This window comes from Jatropha curcas, chromosome 5 (genome assembly GCF_041381405.1).
Source record: "Jatropha curcas cultivar XTBG-Jc1 chromosome 5, XTBG_Jcur_1.0, whole genome shotgun sequence".
Lineage (NCBI taxonomy): Eukaryota > Viridiplantae > Streptophyta > Magnoliopsida > Malpighiales > Euphorbiaceae > Jatropha > Jatropha curcas.
This window is the reverse complement of record NC_143155.1, coordinates 9,440,423-9,456,481: the sequence shown is the minus strand read 5'-3', so window position 1 is coordinate 9,456,481 and position 16,059 is coordinate 9,440,423.

Sequence of the window (16,059 nt, the reverse complement as noted above, 5' to 3'; positions counted from 1 at the left end):
TTACTTCTGGGAATAATTGAACCGTTATCCACCAGGTCCTGGATGCGATTCTTGAGCATCCAGCATGCTTCAGTCTTATGCCCATATCCCTGATGGTACTCACAGTATTCATCAACCCTGTAGTTCCTTGGTAACGGGTTGGGGGGAGGCCTTGCTTCCAAAGGCTTGATGTAGTTTGCTTTGATAGCCTCTCGGAATACCACAAGGATTGGCATCCCGAGATCAGTATAGGTTCTTCTGGACTGATTGCCATTTCTCATATTCCCCACACGTAAAGGGTTGGTGGGGGTGATGCTTGCCACTTCGTGGACTTTGCCAGCTTGGCTAGGTTTCTTATATTTGGAGGTTTTTGAGTCTTCTTTCAGTTGCCCCATTTGAATCAGATCTTCTACTTTCGTAGCAGTGGCAATGAGCGACTGAAACGTTGGTAGATACTGGGTTCGTAGTTGTTGTTGGTAGACGGGCTGCAGGTTTTTTATTATTATGTCCACCTGTTCTTTCTCAGAAGGCCGGTTAATCATTTGGGCGGCCTTGGCCCTCCACCTCGTAAGGAACGAGGAAAAGGGTTCATTGTTCTTTTGCTTGGTGGTTTCTAGTTCCCTTCGAGTAACATCCACCTCCATATTATAGTGATATTGGGAATTAAATGCATTGCAGATGTCCTCCCAGGTCTTCATCTTAGACCGATCCAGGCTAACAAACCACCTCAGAGCGGCACCAGTCAGGGATTGTTGGAACAACTGAGCAAGGAGCTCGCTGCTCAATCCAAACGGGTTAAGGGCACCCACATACATTTTCAAATGAGTTTTAGGACAAGTGGTTCCATCAAATTTGTCCATGTTGGGCATTTTGAATTTTGTGGGCAGTCTTGCTTCGGGGAACAAGGACAAGGAGTCCATGTCCACCACCTCCTTGTGTGTCTTGAGAGTAGTGATAGATCTTTCTAGGAGTTCTAGTTTCTCTCTCATTTTCTAAGCTTCCAGCTCAGAAGCAGTTATGGAGGGCATGTCATCCAGGTTAAGGGTAGGGTTCGTTGGTTCAGCAGCAGGACCCTGATTGGAGGTAGCAGGTCCACTTCCCCCGGCGGAAGCCCCATTTCCATTTCCATTACCCAGTTCAGCTATCAGGGCTGTCCTTTGGGCAGCCAATGCCTCATTCATTCTGGCCTCCATCTTGGCCTCCAGTTGTTCGATGAGGGTTTGGATGTCGGTAAGTGATGCCATTGACGTAGGTAGGGTTGTAGGAGTTGTAGGTGAAACTGGTGTAGCTGGTGAAGCTAGTGAGGTCGGTGATAGCACTGTGGGCGTGGCTGGCACTGATGCTAGCACTTGAACAGGGGGTACCTGATAGGATAAAGGTAGATGGATTAGGGTATAGTGGGTAGCTGAGGTAGATCGACTCTTTGTCCAACTGTGCATGACTAAAAAAGGGTGTTTCGTGTTCCTCTTAATGTGATGATATGTCATGAATGCGCACAACATCACGTCATAATCTGTTCATGATATGATTCACATCATTGGGTGCATACAGTCCTAAGGGATAGGTTCTATAGGCTATGACGCAAATAGAGAATAGGCTTATAAAGGGACCCTTGAACCTTGAGCATGGATATACCTAACCACATGTGAAACAAAGAGTTTCGCGTGGGTCCAACAGTACACATGCCCATGGGCCATCCCCAAAAGGATTAGGGATGGTTTGCGGTAACAGGGAGGACGCTTTGGCTGTCCGTCGACATAATCAAAGAGACCTGCCGATCAGCGCTACTTGCTATCCAGACTCAGAAGTTTGAACAGAGAGAGAAGAAATTCATTTGAAATTCATTTTTTATGCAATGGAGAAAAAGATTCTCAATCGTGCAAATAAATCAACAAATTAAAATGATTTAATTAAATTGTACAATTAAGTCCAAATTTCCTCATCTCATATTCTTAAAGAAAGAATACTTGATTCAACGTTAGGGTACCCTGCAAAACAACGCATAGTAAAATAATGCCCTAAAGAAGGGCAGGTTAGTTTACACAACAATTGTAGTCTTCTTCATGCAAAATGATTACATAGTCCCCAGTGAAGTCGCCAAACTGTGAACCCCTACCCCAAATATCATAGGCATATGAATGCATGTGACTAAGGGCAGAAATGCACGTGAATGTATGAGTCACCACCTTGTTTAATTATTTTAGGGTAAACTAGGAAAAAACCCTTAATGACTCCAATTTTAATTAACCTAGTTACTAGATTAATTATCCCAATGTTTAAGGCATGATCTACGAACCCGAGGTGGATCCCGAGACTATGTCATGCTGATGAACTAACCAATGAATGAATGCTTTACAAGGAAGATGAAGTAATTGGACCAATGAAAATGTTTATGTGATTTCGACTTGCCGCTCGGGGTTAAATCCTAAACGTGCCTACGTACTTCCGTTTGAATGGAAGATCAAAGTCAACGTAGTTCGATAGGCCTTTTTTAAAGGGCTTTGGATGGGTATGCTTTATGCATGAGTGTGTGTATGCTTTGTGCATTTGTTTAGGCATTTTGCCTGAAAATTGATTGATTTTTTTAGGCATTTGTTGCCAAAAGTGTTGATTTAAGACTTTTAGCCAAAAAGAATGATTTAGGCAATTTGTTGCCGAAAATGGATTGATTGGGCGTTTGTCGCCAAAATGCTTGATTTTAAGGCTTTTAGCCAAAAGATTGATTAATTTGAATGCTTTTAGCCAAAAAGGTTGATTTAGGCAATTTGTTTGCCAAAAGATGATTATTTAGGCGATTGTCGCCTAAATTTATTATTCGAAGGCTTTTAGCCAAACAAGTTGATTAATTTAAGGCATTTTTGCCAAAGAATTGATTTAAGTGATTTGTCACTAAAATGGTTAGTCTAATTTATAGGCAATTTGTTTGCCAAAAATTGATTAACTGAATTGCAATGTAGGCAATTGATTGCCAAGAAACAAAACGTGTTTAATGAAGGCTATTTAGCCACAATTATTGATTAATTGGACTTAAGCCGGATTTGTTCAGAATAAAGGCAATTTCACCATAGTTATTGATTAATTAGGCTTTTTAGCCAATATTGTCGGATTTAAGCTTAACACCACGATTATTGATTAACCGGGCATTTAGCCTAAATTTATTTAATTGAGGCAGTTTATTTGCCTAATAATGACGTGAATGCATTTATGCAGTTGTAGAATTATTAGGAGTAGAAAAGAAGCATGCATGAAGTGCTAAAATTAAATAGGCAGAGTTTAGTTTATGTACCTGATTTAATCGACGGCCACTTCTTAACTCCAGGTTAAGCTCCTCGTTAAGGGAATATTAATTAATTCAAATTTAGTGACCACTTAACAAAGTAAGAAAACAATAAAGCTAAACTAAAATGCAGAAAAGCAGTAAAGAATCGCAAGGAGTGTAGGGGAGAAGGAGCGTCTGTCAACACAGACTGAGTGCCTTGAAATGAGTGCTGGGGCCACTATTTATAGGCAAAAACGGACTGTTTCGGCGGCCTGAGCCGCTGGGCTCGGCGGCCTAGGCCGCCGGATTCCGGCGGCTGGAGCCGCCGTTGACGGCGGCCCGATCCAATTGGGCTGGCGGTCTGAGCCGCCGTGACCCGCGGCCTGAGCCGCCGGAGCCGCCGTGGACGGCGGCCTGAGCCACCGAGGCCGGCAGGTTTGCTAATTTTTCGTTCCGGAAGCTTTTTCGGGAGTTCTGGACCTCCAAAAAATATTTCGGGACCAGTTCCGCGATCCTCGCGATGTCCCGGACGTTTCAAGTACCATATTGATACACTTCCGGTGAACTTTCCGAATGGCTTCCGGTCTGGCCGGACTGTTTGCAATCCGGAAAAACTGACTCTTTGAGCCTCAAAATTTGGGTATTCACAATTCCGAGAGGCTGTCAAGGCAAACTACATCAAGCCTTTGGAAGCAAGGCAGCCACCCAACCCATTACCAAGGAACTACAGAGTTGACGAATACTGTGAGTATTATCAGGGTAACGGGCACAAGACTGAAGCGTGCTGGATGCTTAAGAACCGCATCCAAGACCTGGTGGACAACGGTTCAATTATTCCAAGGAATAAGCCAAACATTAGCACTAATCCTTCACCAAATCACGAGATAAATGCTATCATTGCTGACCAGGAATTGATCGATCCTTTCGAACTATTCCTAGAAATGAATGACATCTGTGTCCTGGAAATATTTGCTGATGCCTGGGACAACAAGCCAGAAGCAATAACCGAACTAGAAGTGGAAGACTTCATGCAGCCCAGTCTCTTTGACGAGGTTGCGGTCATTACAGGAAATGATGAGAACCAAGACCTGCTGAGCCTGATCAAGCCGTACAATGGGCCTCTCACCAACTTGTGAACCCCTACCCCAAATATCAAGCATACAAATGCATATGACTAAGGGCAGAAATGCACGTGAATATATGAGCCGCCACCTTGTTTAATTATTTTAGGGTAAACTAGGAAAAAACCCTAAGTTGACTCCAATTTTAATTAACCTAATTACTAGATTAATTACCCCAATGTTTAAGGCACGATCTACGAACCCGAGATGGATCCCGAGACCATGTCATGCTAATGAACTAACCGATGAATGAAATGCTTTGCAGGGTGAATGAAGTAATTGGACCAATTGAAATGTTTATGTGATTTCGACTTGCCGCTCGGGGTTAAATCCCAAACGTGCCTACGTACTTCCGTTTGAATGGAAGATCAAAGTCAACGTAGTTCGATAGGCCTTTTTGAAAGGGCTTTGAATGGGTATGCTTAATGCATGAGTGTGTGTATGCTTCATGTATTTTGGTTAGGCATTTTGCCGAAGTTTGATTGATTTGATTTAGGCACTTGTTGCCAAAAATGTTGATTTAAGGCATTTAGCCAAAAAGATTGATTTAGGCAATTTATTGCCAAAAATTGATGTGATTTAGGCGATTGTCGCCAAAATTTGATTATTTGAAGGCTTTAAAGCCTAAATATTGATTTAGGCAATTTATTGCCAAAAATTGATGATTGGGCGATTGTCGCCAAAATTGATTGATTTAAGGCAAATTATTTGTCAAAAGTAATTATTTGAAGGATTTTAGCCAAAATTTCGACTTAAGCGATTTGTCGCTAAAAAAAAGAATAATCTATTTATAGGCAATTTGTTTGCCAAAAGAGATCAATTGAATTGCAATGTAGGCAATTTATTGCCAAAGAAAACGTGTTTAATTAAGGCCTTTTAGCCACAATTATTGATTAATTGGACTTAAGCCAGATTGTTCGAAATAAAGGCGATTATACCATAGTCATTGATAGACTAGATACTTTAAGCCAATATTGTCGGATTTAGGCTTTTAATACCACGATTATTAATTAACCGGGCATTTAAGCTTAAACAATGTTTAATTGAGGCAGTTTATTTGCCAAATTAATGACGTGAATGCATTTATGCAGTTGTAGAATTAGGAGTAGAAGAGAAGCATGCATGAAGTGCTAAAATTAAATAGGCAGAGTTTCGTTTATGTACCTGATTTAATCGACGGCCGCTTCTTAGCTTCAGCTTGAAAACTCCAAATTAAGCTCCTCGTTTAGGGAATATTGATTAATTTAATTCAATTTAAGTGACCAAGTATCACAACAATAAAATAATAAAAGCCTATGCTAAATGCAAAAAAGCAGTAAAGAATCGCAAGTAGCGTAGGGGAGAAGGAGCGTCCGTCAACACAGACTGAGTGAGTGAAAATGGAGTGCCGAGGCCGATATTTATAAGCAAAAACCGGACTGGAGGGCGACCGCTGCCGCTGGGGCGGCGGCCAAAGCCACCGTGGCCGGCGGCAAGAGCCGCCGTGTCCGGCGGCCTCCGCCGCCGTGGCTGTTGGGTTTGCTAATTTTTCATTCTGGAGGCATTTTTGGGAGTTCTGGACCTCCAAAAAATATTCTGGGACCAGTTCTGCGATCCTCGCGACGTCCCGGACGTTTTAAGTACCATATTGGCATACTTCCGGTAAATTTCCAAAATGGCCTCCGGTCCGGCCGGACTATTTGCAGTCCGGGAAAACTGACTTTTTGAGCCTCAAAATTTGAGTATTCACACAACTGGTACGCCGAGGAGGAGCACGCTGCTGATAAACCCCCTCCCTAGTCAAACCTAGAGTTAAAGTCTGTAATCAAGTTCTGTACTGAGTCTGAGTCTGACCCCGAGTCTGAAACCGAGTCAGAGTCCAGTTCCAGTTCTGAGTCGTCTGTGTTGGATTTAGAAAATCCAGACTTCAAATTTGATGCAATTTTTGAGGACGATTCCGTCCTAATCAATAAGAGCTTGCAAATTATTAACTACCCCGCGTGTCTATCTTTCCAAGCATTTTCAAGAAAAAATAATGAAAATCAAATAAACGAAATAAAAAATGAAAAAGAAAAAATAATAATTGGCAAAGAAGAAAATGAACATACATACATTGCATCTGACTGTGTGAATAGGGAACAGGTCATTGAATGCTTGAAGAAGTTTGCCGATTGCTTCATGTGGAAGGCAAGTGACATCACGGGAATTGACCCGGCAATAGTGGTGCACAAGATTCCAGTATACCCTGAGGCTAAGCCGGTAAAACAGAAGCTAAGAAGGCTGAAAACAGAATGGTCCTTGAAAATCAAGGAGGAAGTAGCCAAGCAACTAGAGAATAAGTTCATAGAACCCATTGCCTACCCGACATGGTTAGCGAATATTGTGCCAGTGCCGAAGAAAGATGGCAAAGTTAGAATGTGTGTGGATTACCGGGATTTGAATAAAGCATGTCCGAAGGACGACTTCCCCTTGCCGCATATTGACTTGTTGGTGGACCGAATAGCTGGACACGAGATGGTCTCCTTGACTGATCTTGCTGTCGGATACAATCAAATAATGATGCATTTGCCAAGCAAAGAGAAAACGGCATTCATCACGGAGTGGGGAACCTACTGCTATAGGGTTATGCCTTTTGGGCTCAAAAATGCCGGGGCAACCTATCAAAGAATGGCAACGACCATCTTCCATGACATGATTCACAAAGAAGTAGAAGTGTATGTGGACGATATGGTTGTTAAATCAAAAACAGCTGAAGAACATACAACAGCACTTGAGAAGTTCTTCCTTAGACTTCGAAAGTATAATTTAAAGCTCAACTCGGCAAAATGTCTGTTTGGAGCTACATCCGGAGTATTTCTGGGGCATATGGTCAGCCGGAAAGGCATAGAGATTGACCCTTCAAAAGCCAAAGCCATTTTGGAAATGCCAGCACCGAAGACGGAAAAGGAAGTTTGGGGTTTCCTGGGAAGGCTACAGTACATCAGCCGGTTCATTAATCAATTGGCCGATACTTGTGGTCTGATCTTCAAATTACTCAGGAAAGGGGTATCCGTCGAATGGAACGAAGATTGTCAGAAAGCCTTTGATCAGGTCAAACAATATTTACTATCCCCGCCAGTTTTACAGCCACCAAGGCTAGGAAAGCCTTTGCTATTGTACCTATCAGTGACAGAAGAAGCGATGGGTGCAATGCTAGCTCAACAAGCAGAAGATACAAGGGTAGAAAATGCCGTGTATTACCTCAGCAAGAGGATGCTAGACTACGAGCTAAAATACAATAAGATAGAGAAGTTGTCTCTGACTCTAGTTTGGGCTTGTACAAAGCTGCAGCACTACCTCTCGTCCTACACCACATACGTTATTTCTGAATCGAACCCCTTGAAATTCCTTATGGAGAGGCCGGTTCTTGACAGTAAGATGGCTAAGTGGGTGTCGGTGCTCGCAGCCTATGATTTAAAATTTGTACAACGGAAGGCAGTGAAAGGCGGAGCGTTAGCTGATCAATTAGCAGAATTACCGGTCGAAGACCAAATGCCGAAGGTAGAATTTCCTGATGAAGACTTGTTGATCTTGGAGAGTGAAGTCTGGGAAATGTACTTCGATGGAGCTTCAAACTACCATGGAAATGGGGTTGGAGTCGTATTCAAAACTCCTTGTGGAGAATACGTCCCAATCGCAGTCAAATTAGATTTCGACTGCACCAACAAGGAAGCCGAGTATGAAGCTTGCATAAAGGGGTTAGAAGCAGCCCTAGAAAAGGAAATACAGGTCCTCAAGGTTTTCGGGGATTCCAATTTAATAGTCTCCCAAGCTTTGAGAAAATGGAAAATTAAGGAAGAGCATTTGGTTCCTTACTTACAACGCTTGGCTTAGCAATTTGAGGATTTATCCTTCCACTACTTGCCGCAGGCCAAAAATCAGTTTGCTGATGCTCTGGCTACTTTGGCCTCCATGGTTAATATAGGGGGAGACCAAGTCATTCGACCTCTGACAGTTCGGCTACAGAAACAGCCAACACATATCATGAATTTGGTGGATGACAAGCCCTGGTATTGGGATATACAGAATTATCTTCAAAACGAAGCCTACCCGGAGGGATCCACTAAGACTGATCAACGGACATTAAGACAGTTAGCATCCGGATATTTTCTTACTAGGGGAGTTCTGTATAAAAGAAGTTGGAATGGCCTGCACCTAAGGTGCGTTGATGAGGCAGAAGCTCAAACCATCATGGATTCCTTACACAACGGGGAGTCCGGTCCACACATGCATGGGATAGCCTTGGCTCAGAAAATCGTGAACCTGGGTTATTACTGGTCAACCATGAATGCAGATTGCGTGAGGCACGCGCAGAAGTGCCATGAGTGTCAAATTTTTGCTAAGCTACAAAGACAGCCTTCGGTCAATTTGAATCCTATTGCTTCACCATGGCCTTTCGCAACTTGGGGCATAGACGTGATCGGAAAAATCCACCCAAAGGCTTCCAATGGTCATCAATTCATCCTGGTTGCTGTAGATTATTTCACTAAGTGGATTGAGGCAGCCTCCTATTCGGTCTTGAATGCCAAGAAGGCAGCACAGTTCGTTCGTACTAACATCATTTGTCAGTACGGAACGCCATTCGAGGTCATTACTGATAACGAGTCCCACTTTCAAAGTGAATTTTCTGACCTGCTGAAGCAAAAGAAGATTCAGCATCACAAGTCTTCACCCTATCAGCCACAAACAAATGGGACTGTAAAGGCTGCAAATAAGGCTATAAAAGTCATTTTACAAAAGACAGTTCAAAAGCATAAAGCTTGGCACGAACAATTACCAAATGCCTTATAGGGATATAGGACTTCAATCAGAATACCTACTGGGGTAACCCCGTATTCTTTAGTGTATGGTATGGAAGCAGTGTTGCCTATTGAGCTGGAAGTTCAGTCGGCGAGGATTATCCGGGAAAGCCAGATCAGCGAAGCAGATTGGGCTAAGAATTACCACCTCCAACTCCTGGGTATTGATGAAAAACGATTGCAAGCGATCCACCAAACTCAAGTTTACCAGAGAAGAATAGCACGGCATTTTAATGAGAAGGTCAAAGACCAAAAACTAGAAGGTTGTTTGGTCCTGAAGGAAATTAGACAGCCAATCGTAGACCCGCATGGGAAGTTTCGTCCTCATTGGGCTGGATCCTATGTGTTGAAGAAAATATTGTCTGGCGGGGCCGTCATTTTGACTGATTTGGATGGTTTGGAATTCACGAATCCATGTAATTTAGATCAGTTAAAAAGATATTTTGTATAATAAGCATTGCATAATGTAAAAAGAGCTACATTATACCTGATTCTCCTCGGAAAAAAGAAATTATGTATCGGAGATATGTAGGCAGCCCTCTTTAGGCGCGGTCTAAGCATTAATAAAAAAAATCATTTCATATTTCATTCTTCTTTGCCAAAAAAAAAAAAAAGAAAAAGAGGAAAAAAAAAAGTGAAAAAAAGAAGTGAAAAAAAAAGAGAAAAACCCGCTAAGTCGAAAACCCGAAAGGGCGGCTTAGGCAAAAGTCGGAGCCCGCTAAGTTGAAAACCCGAAAAGGGCGGCTTAGGCAAAAATGGGTAGCTCGCTAAGTTGAAAACCCGAAAGGGCGGCTTAGGCAAAAATTAGAGCTTGAATAAATAAAGTTGGAAAATGCTTGGAAAGCTTAAAAGTCAAATGACATTCCCAATTAAAGCAATAAAGTCAAACAGTCCGAAGTCAAGCAGAAAGCAAAAGAGTCCAAGAAAAATAAGTAAATAATGAAGTCTAAGTCCAAGTCCAAAAAAAAAAAAACAAAACATACATCCAAAGCCAAAGAACATACATCCAAAATCCAAAGTCAAAGTCCTGAATAAAAAGTCAAAATAAGGGAAAAACAACAAAAGTCCAAAAGCCTATAAGAGTCTACGTGTCCCGTCGCCTCCGTGGGGCAACATCCTCCGAGTCATCCCTAGCCGTTGAACTCCCTCCAACCTCGCCTGTCCGAGGAGCCAACACAATCTCCTCATCAGTCCCAATCTCATTATCAGCGTCAGCCTGAGCCCAACCTTCAAGTACACTCAGCAGTGCATTCCTCCTTGGCCTTTCAACCGGCCAGACAACGGCAATGAACCAGGTCTGATACTCAGGAGAAGTCTGAACACCAGCAGGATTAGGTAAAGGCCTAACCATGTGATGGTCTCTAACCCAAGCCCTAAGGACGGCTCGAGTAACACCTGGAGTGATGGCTGAATCAGCTGAAATGCCATCCACAATCGGAACAGTCTGGTCTATCCCCATCTGCCTCAAAACGCGTGAAGCGCAGTACCACGTGCAATGTGTAAGGCCTAGCAGATAAACTTGGGTGTGACAGAAGCTAATCTGGATGAAGCGGGTGATGTCATACCAGAAAATGTACCACAGTACATCATTTGGACCCGACTCAATCAGCCATGAGGTCCATGCATCAGTGGACGGATGTGTGATCAGGATCCTCCGCATATGATACTGAGAAGGGTTGTAAGGCAAGAAAGTAGGAGCAGCAACCACTTGGAGGTGATCCTTTAACCAAACCTGAGCAATGGATCCTTTCTATTACAAAGGAACGAACCAACAAAGAAGAAAAAAGGAAGAGGAAAAGGGGAAATACCTGGAGAATAATCGGAGAGACCGTCCAGTCATCAAAGCCTAAAGCAGCTCTGTCAAGGCTCCTGATAGTCTCTGCCAGCACAATGCCGCCGATGCAACCCATATCCTCCATCTCCCGAATCATGGGGCAGAGTCGCAAATCCCAAAGCCTGGATCCTTGTTGAACAAGAAACCAGCTAATAAGCAGAAAACCAAGGCCCGCATTATCAGCCTCATCCGGTCTGGGTCGTCTGAGTGAACCTTTGAAAATTCGTCAATCAAGGGCAGCAGAATTGCTTTCTGGTCACCAACAATCATGGCCCTAGCTTGTGGCCGGCTGAACTGAAACAGGCTTTCAAATGACCGAACATACCCAATTTTGACCTCATGCTTGACTAGAGGGGCATTGGGATCGCACCCTATAATAGCGTAGAATTCCTCAAAAAGAGGGCACATCTCTTCCATCATGGCCCCGAACCGGAAAACGTGGGCCTCCGGGTCCCAAAGTCTGATGCAGGCCCGTAGAAAATCCCAGCCAATTACCACCCTAAGGGTAACGATAGGAGAAAGACCGTACCTCCCTAAGTTGATCTTTTCGACTTTGGAGAGGCTCTTAGTCCAGCTGTGCATCCTGTGGTTATAAAAAGGATTCATTTTTTTGAAAAAAAAAGAAGAAGGAAAAGAGAGAAAAAGGGAAGAAACTGGCTGAAAACTATTTTTCTGGCATGAGTTTCGAGAAAGAATGAGGGAGTGTGAAAAGAAAAAGAAAAAAAATAGGGGTCGCCGCCGCGACCGCCGGAGGCGGCGGCAGCTACCGCCGTCAAAAAAAAAAAAACTGTTTTCTTTCAAAATGGATAATCATGCATACATATAAAATTTTCAGTACTAACCAAGTGCAGGTACAGTCAAAGTTCAGTACAGAAATACAAGCAAAGAAAAAAAAAACAGGAAAAATCTAGCAACCATGGCATCAGCGATGAGGCCTCCTCCTCCTCTGATCATCAAAGGCCCTCAGAGTCCAGGACGAAGAAAGTTCTTGCTGCATCCCGAGCATCAGCTCCATCATCTGACTGACCAGGCCGTTAGGAACCTGGAAAATATACAAAAAAAATAAGTCAATATCAAATCTCTTATGAATCCTTTTTGTGAGAGGTTTATCAGTCATTACCTCATTAATGTCCTCGGAAGGAAGATCCAAGCGATCCACATTCTCCAGGGAGACCTCTCGAAAAGCTAGAGTGCCGTCAGGAGTATGGTAGGAAATGCTGTATGGAAGACGTAGGTTGGCCAGGCCTGGATGAAGCGGCCCGGTAGCCTCTGAAATGGCCCGAGGAGCCCTGGAAGGACCTGACGAGCGACTAGGCCCAGCCTGAGATGGGCCCTCAACCGGAGTGGAAGAAGAGGGATCGGTCGTAGGCCTCCTCCTCGGAGTCCTAGTCAAGGGGCCCGAAGCCCGAGAAGAATTGGTGTCAAGTGGCCGGGAAGGTGCCGATCTCTGAAAACTATCAAGCCGAGATCCAATGGGCTGCATCAAAAAGATTCTGCAGAACTCGTCACAATCTCCCCCCAGGATGAACTCCACATGTGGAACACCCTCAGTATGGGCATCGGTAAGCGTCATCTGCCTGCCCGCTCGCATGTCCTCGGGAGGGGAGTAAGGGACAGAACGGCAGCCTCTTATCTGAAGGTCTACTCTCTCGCCCAAAAAATATCGTCTCAGGACGGGGTGCGACAAGACCACCCTCCGCCGAGACAAGGCATCCGATCGCTGGAAGTGGGGGTCGGCCTGAATCCAACTCTATAGACGGGCAGTCATCGGCCCCACCTCAACCTATGAAAGATGCAAATGTGTTAATAAATCCTTTTTATTTAACATATTCAAGAATTACTAAGCACTTACCTGCTCCAGGGTGCAAGTATCAAAAAAGGCCCTTTGATACCTCAGCGATTTTTTGTGCCGAATGGTATGAAGGTTTGTTCGGTACCACCTCCAAGCCAAAGGTACCAGCCCTAATCCAAGATCAGCATGAATCAGCTCCGGGCGAGTGTAAGGAAAGTACTCAAATGCCCAAGTCTGCAAAACAGAAGCGAGAATCAGTGAGGAAAAATTCAAGAATGATAAACAGAAAAACACAGAATGTTCTTTATATTACCTCCCAAAAGTAGTAGGTCCCGCTGAGTTTACAGTGGCCCCGACTCAGATCACACATGTCATCATACATGCGGCTCAGAATAGCGCCGGCCCAGTCGTACTCCTCAAGATGGGCCAGGTTTTCCAGACTCTTCAAGATGGAAGGATTAAACTTCTCTTTCCTGTTGGACCAGAAGGTCGAAGCGAACAGCAGCAACAAAGTGAATCTGGCCACCTGAGTAGCCGTCAGCTCTTCCTGCCTGTATCTAGCATAAATGTCGGGGGCCTGGAGGGATAGCCAGCGTCTGGAAACGCTCAAAGCGGGAGTAGAAGAGCCTGGCCCGACAATCCGGGGCAGGTCAATCCCTATCAGCTCAACCATCCGATCAGGAGAAACCTCAGTCCTCCAGTCATTATACAGCTCAATCGGCCGAGTGCCAAAAGGAATCCTGGAGATCACCGAGAAATCAGTGGGGGTCATTGTCATCTCACCCCAAGGGAAATGGAAAGTATTGGTGGTGTCCCACCATCTCTCGGCCAAAGCACCCAGTAATTCTTTGTGGCTGCTCTGACCCACGTCAAAATGCCTCAGGAAGCCCAGATGGGAAGGACTAATAATCACTCCGACTGGGTTGTTGTGGTCGAATATCTCGATTGGAATTTCGGCCACAGAGGTCTCACCCACATCCAATTTAATATGGGGGTCCTAAAAGGTAAAGCAATCTAAGAGTTATTCCTCGGTTCCTTACTAAGGATAATATTTTAGTTCTACCCTAGCATGCATACTAATAAAACAGTAAAATAAAAATAATAATAATAACGAAAAAAAAGTAAACTTACCCAGGCGTAGATACCAGTCACGGAAGTGTGGGTTTCTACGTCTGCTGTAAGATCGGTCTCTAGGGAAATTCCCAAAGACTCCAGAAAATCCTCGTCGCTGCTGTGACCCAGAGAAGTCATGATGAGGAAGTTGAGAGAATTTGAGAGAGCTCTTTGATTTGGAGAGTTTAGAATGAATGTAAAGTGAAATTTTAAGCTATTTATAAGGAAAATAGCCAAAAGGCGGGTCTTCTGGACGCGTCCAATTTTCGCCTTCAAAATTTATTTTTCAGACAACCACCGACTCCCATAAATCATTTTTATGGTTGCCGGTGGGGGGCAACTGTGAATACTCAAATTTTGAGGCTCAAAGAGCCTATTTTCCCGGACTGCAAACAGTCCGGCCGGACCGGAGGCCATTCGAAAAAGTTCACCGAAAGTATGCCAATATAGAACTTGAAACGTCCGGAAAATTACGAGGATCGCAAAACTGGTCCTGGAATATTTTTTGGAGGTACGGAACTCCCGAAAAAGCCTTCGAAACGAAAAACTAGAAAGTGGACAAGCCACGGCGGCGGCGGCTGCCGGCCACAGCGGGGGCGCCCGCCCTTCACGGCGGCGGAGGCCGCCGGCAAGGGCGACGACGGCGGTCGCCGCTGCCGCCCTCTAGCCCGGGTTTTCCCTATAAATACAGCCTCGGTGTGACTTTTTACTCACTCAGTCTGTGTTGACGGACGCTCTCTTCTCCCCTACGCTCCTTGTGGTTCTTTTACTGCTTTTCTGCATTTAGTGTAGGCTTTTATTACTCTGCTGTTGTGATATTTGGTCACTTAATTAAATTAATTCTAATTAATATTCCCCAAACGAGGAGCTTAATCCGGAGTTTTCAAGCTGAAGCTAAGAAGTGGCCGACGATTAACTCAGGTAATAACGAAACCCTGTCTACTTAATTTCAGCATTTTGTGCATATTTCTCTTCTACTCCAATTCTGAATTAAACTGTTGCATAAATGCATTCACGTCATCAATTTGGCAAATAAACTGCCTCAATTAAATATGATTAAGCTTAAATGCCCAGTTAATTCATAATCTTGGTGTTAAAGCCTAAATCCGAACATACTGGCTAAAAAGCCTAGTTAATTAATAACTACGGTGTAATTGCCTTTATTTCGAACAAGTTCGGCTAAAAGTCCAATTAATCAATAATTGTGGCTAAAAGCCTTAATCAATCACATTTTTTTTTTTTTGCAACAAATTGCCTACAGTTTAATCAATCACATTTTGGCGACAAATTGCCTAAATTACACATCAATTTTTGGCAAAATGTCTTGAATTAATCAATCTTTTGGCTAAAAGCCTTAAATCAATCATTTTGGCGACAATCGCCCAATCAACACTTTTGGCAAACAAATTGCCTAAATCAACCCATTTTGGCTAAAAGCCTTCAAATAATCAACTTTTGGCAACAAATTGCCTAAATCAATCTTTTTGGCTAAAAGCCTTAAATCAACACTTTTGGCAACAAACGCCTAATCAAATCAATCAATTCTTTGGCAAAATGCCTAAACAAAATGCACGAAGCATACACACACTCATGCATTAAGCATACCCATTCAAAGCCCTTTTAAAAAGGCCTATCGAACTACGTCGACTTTGATCTTCCATCCAAACGGAAGTACGTAGGCACGTTTGGGATTTAACCTCGAACGACAAGTTGAAATCACTTAAACATTTCATTGGTCCAATTACATCATTTACCTTGCAAAGCATTTACACTTTGGTTAGTTCATCAGCATGACATAGTCTCGGGATCCACCTCGGGTTCATAGATTGTGCCTTAAACATTGGAATAATTAATCTAGTAATTAGGTTAATTAAAATTGGAGTCAACTTAGGATTTTTTCCTAGTTTACCCTAAAATAATTAAACAAGGTGGCGACTCACACATTCACGTGCATTTCTGCCCTTAGTCATATTCATTATATGCCAATATTTGGGGGAGGGGTCCACATTAAGGTGGAGATTTGTTAAATAATGGCTTGAATTTGGCCTATTTTAATAACATTAGGCGATAGCCTATGTCCAAGCAAAGGAGGAACACAGGCGATAGCCTATGGTTTGTAAACATTGGCTAATAGGCGACAGCCT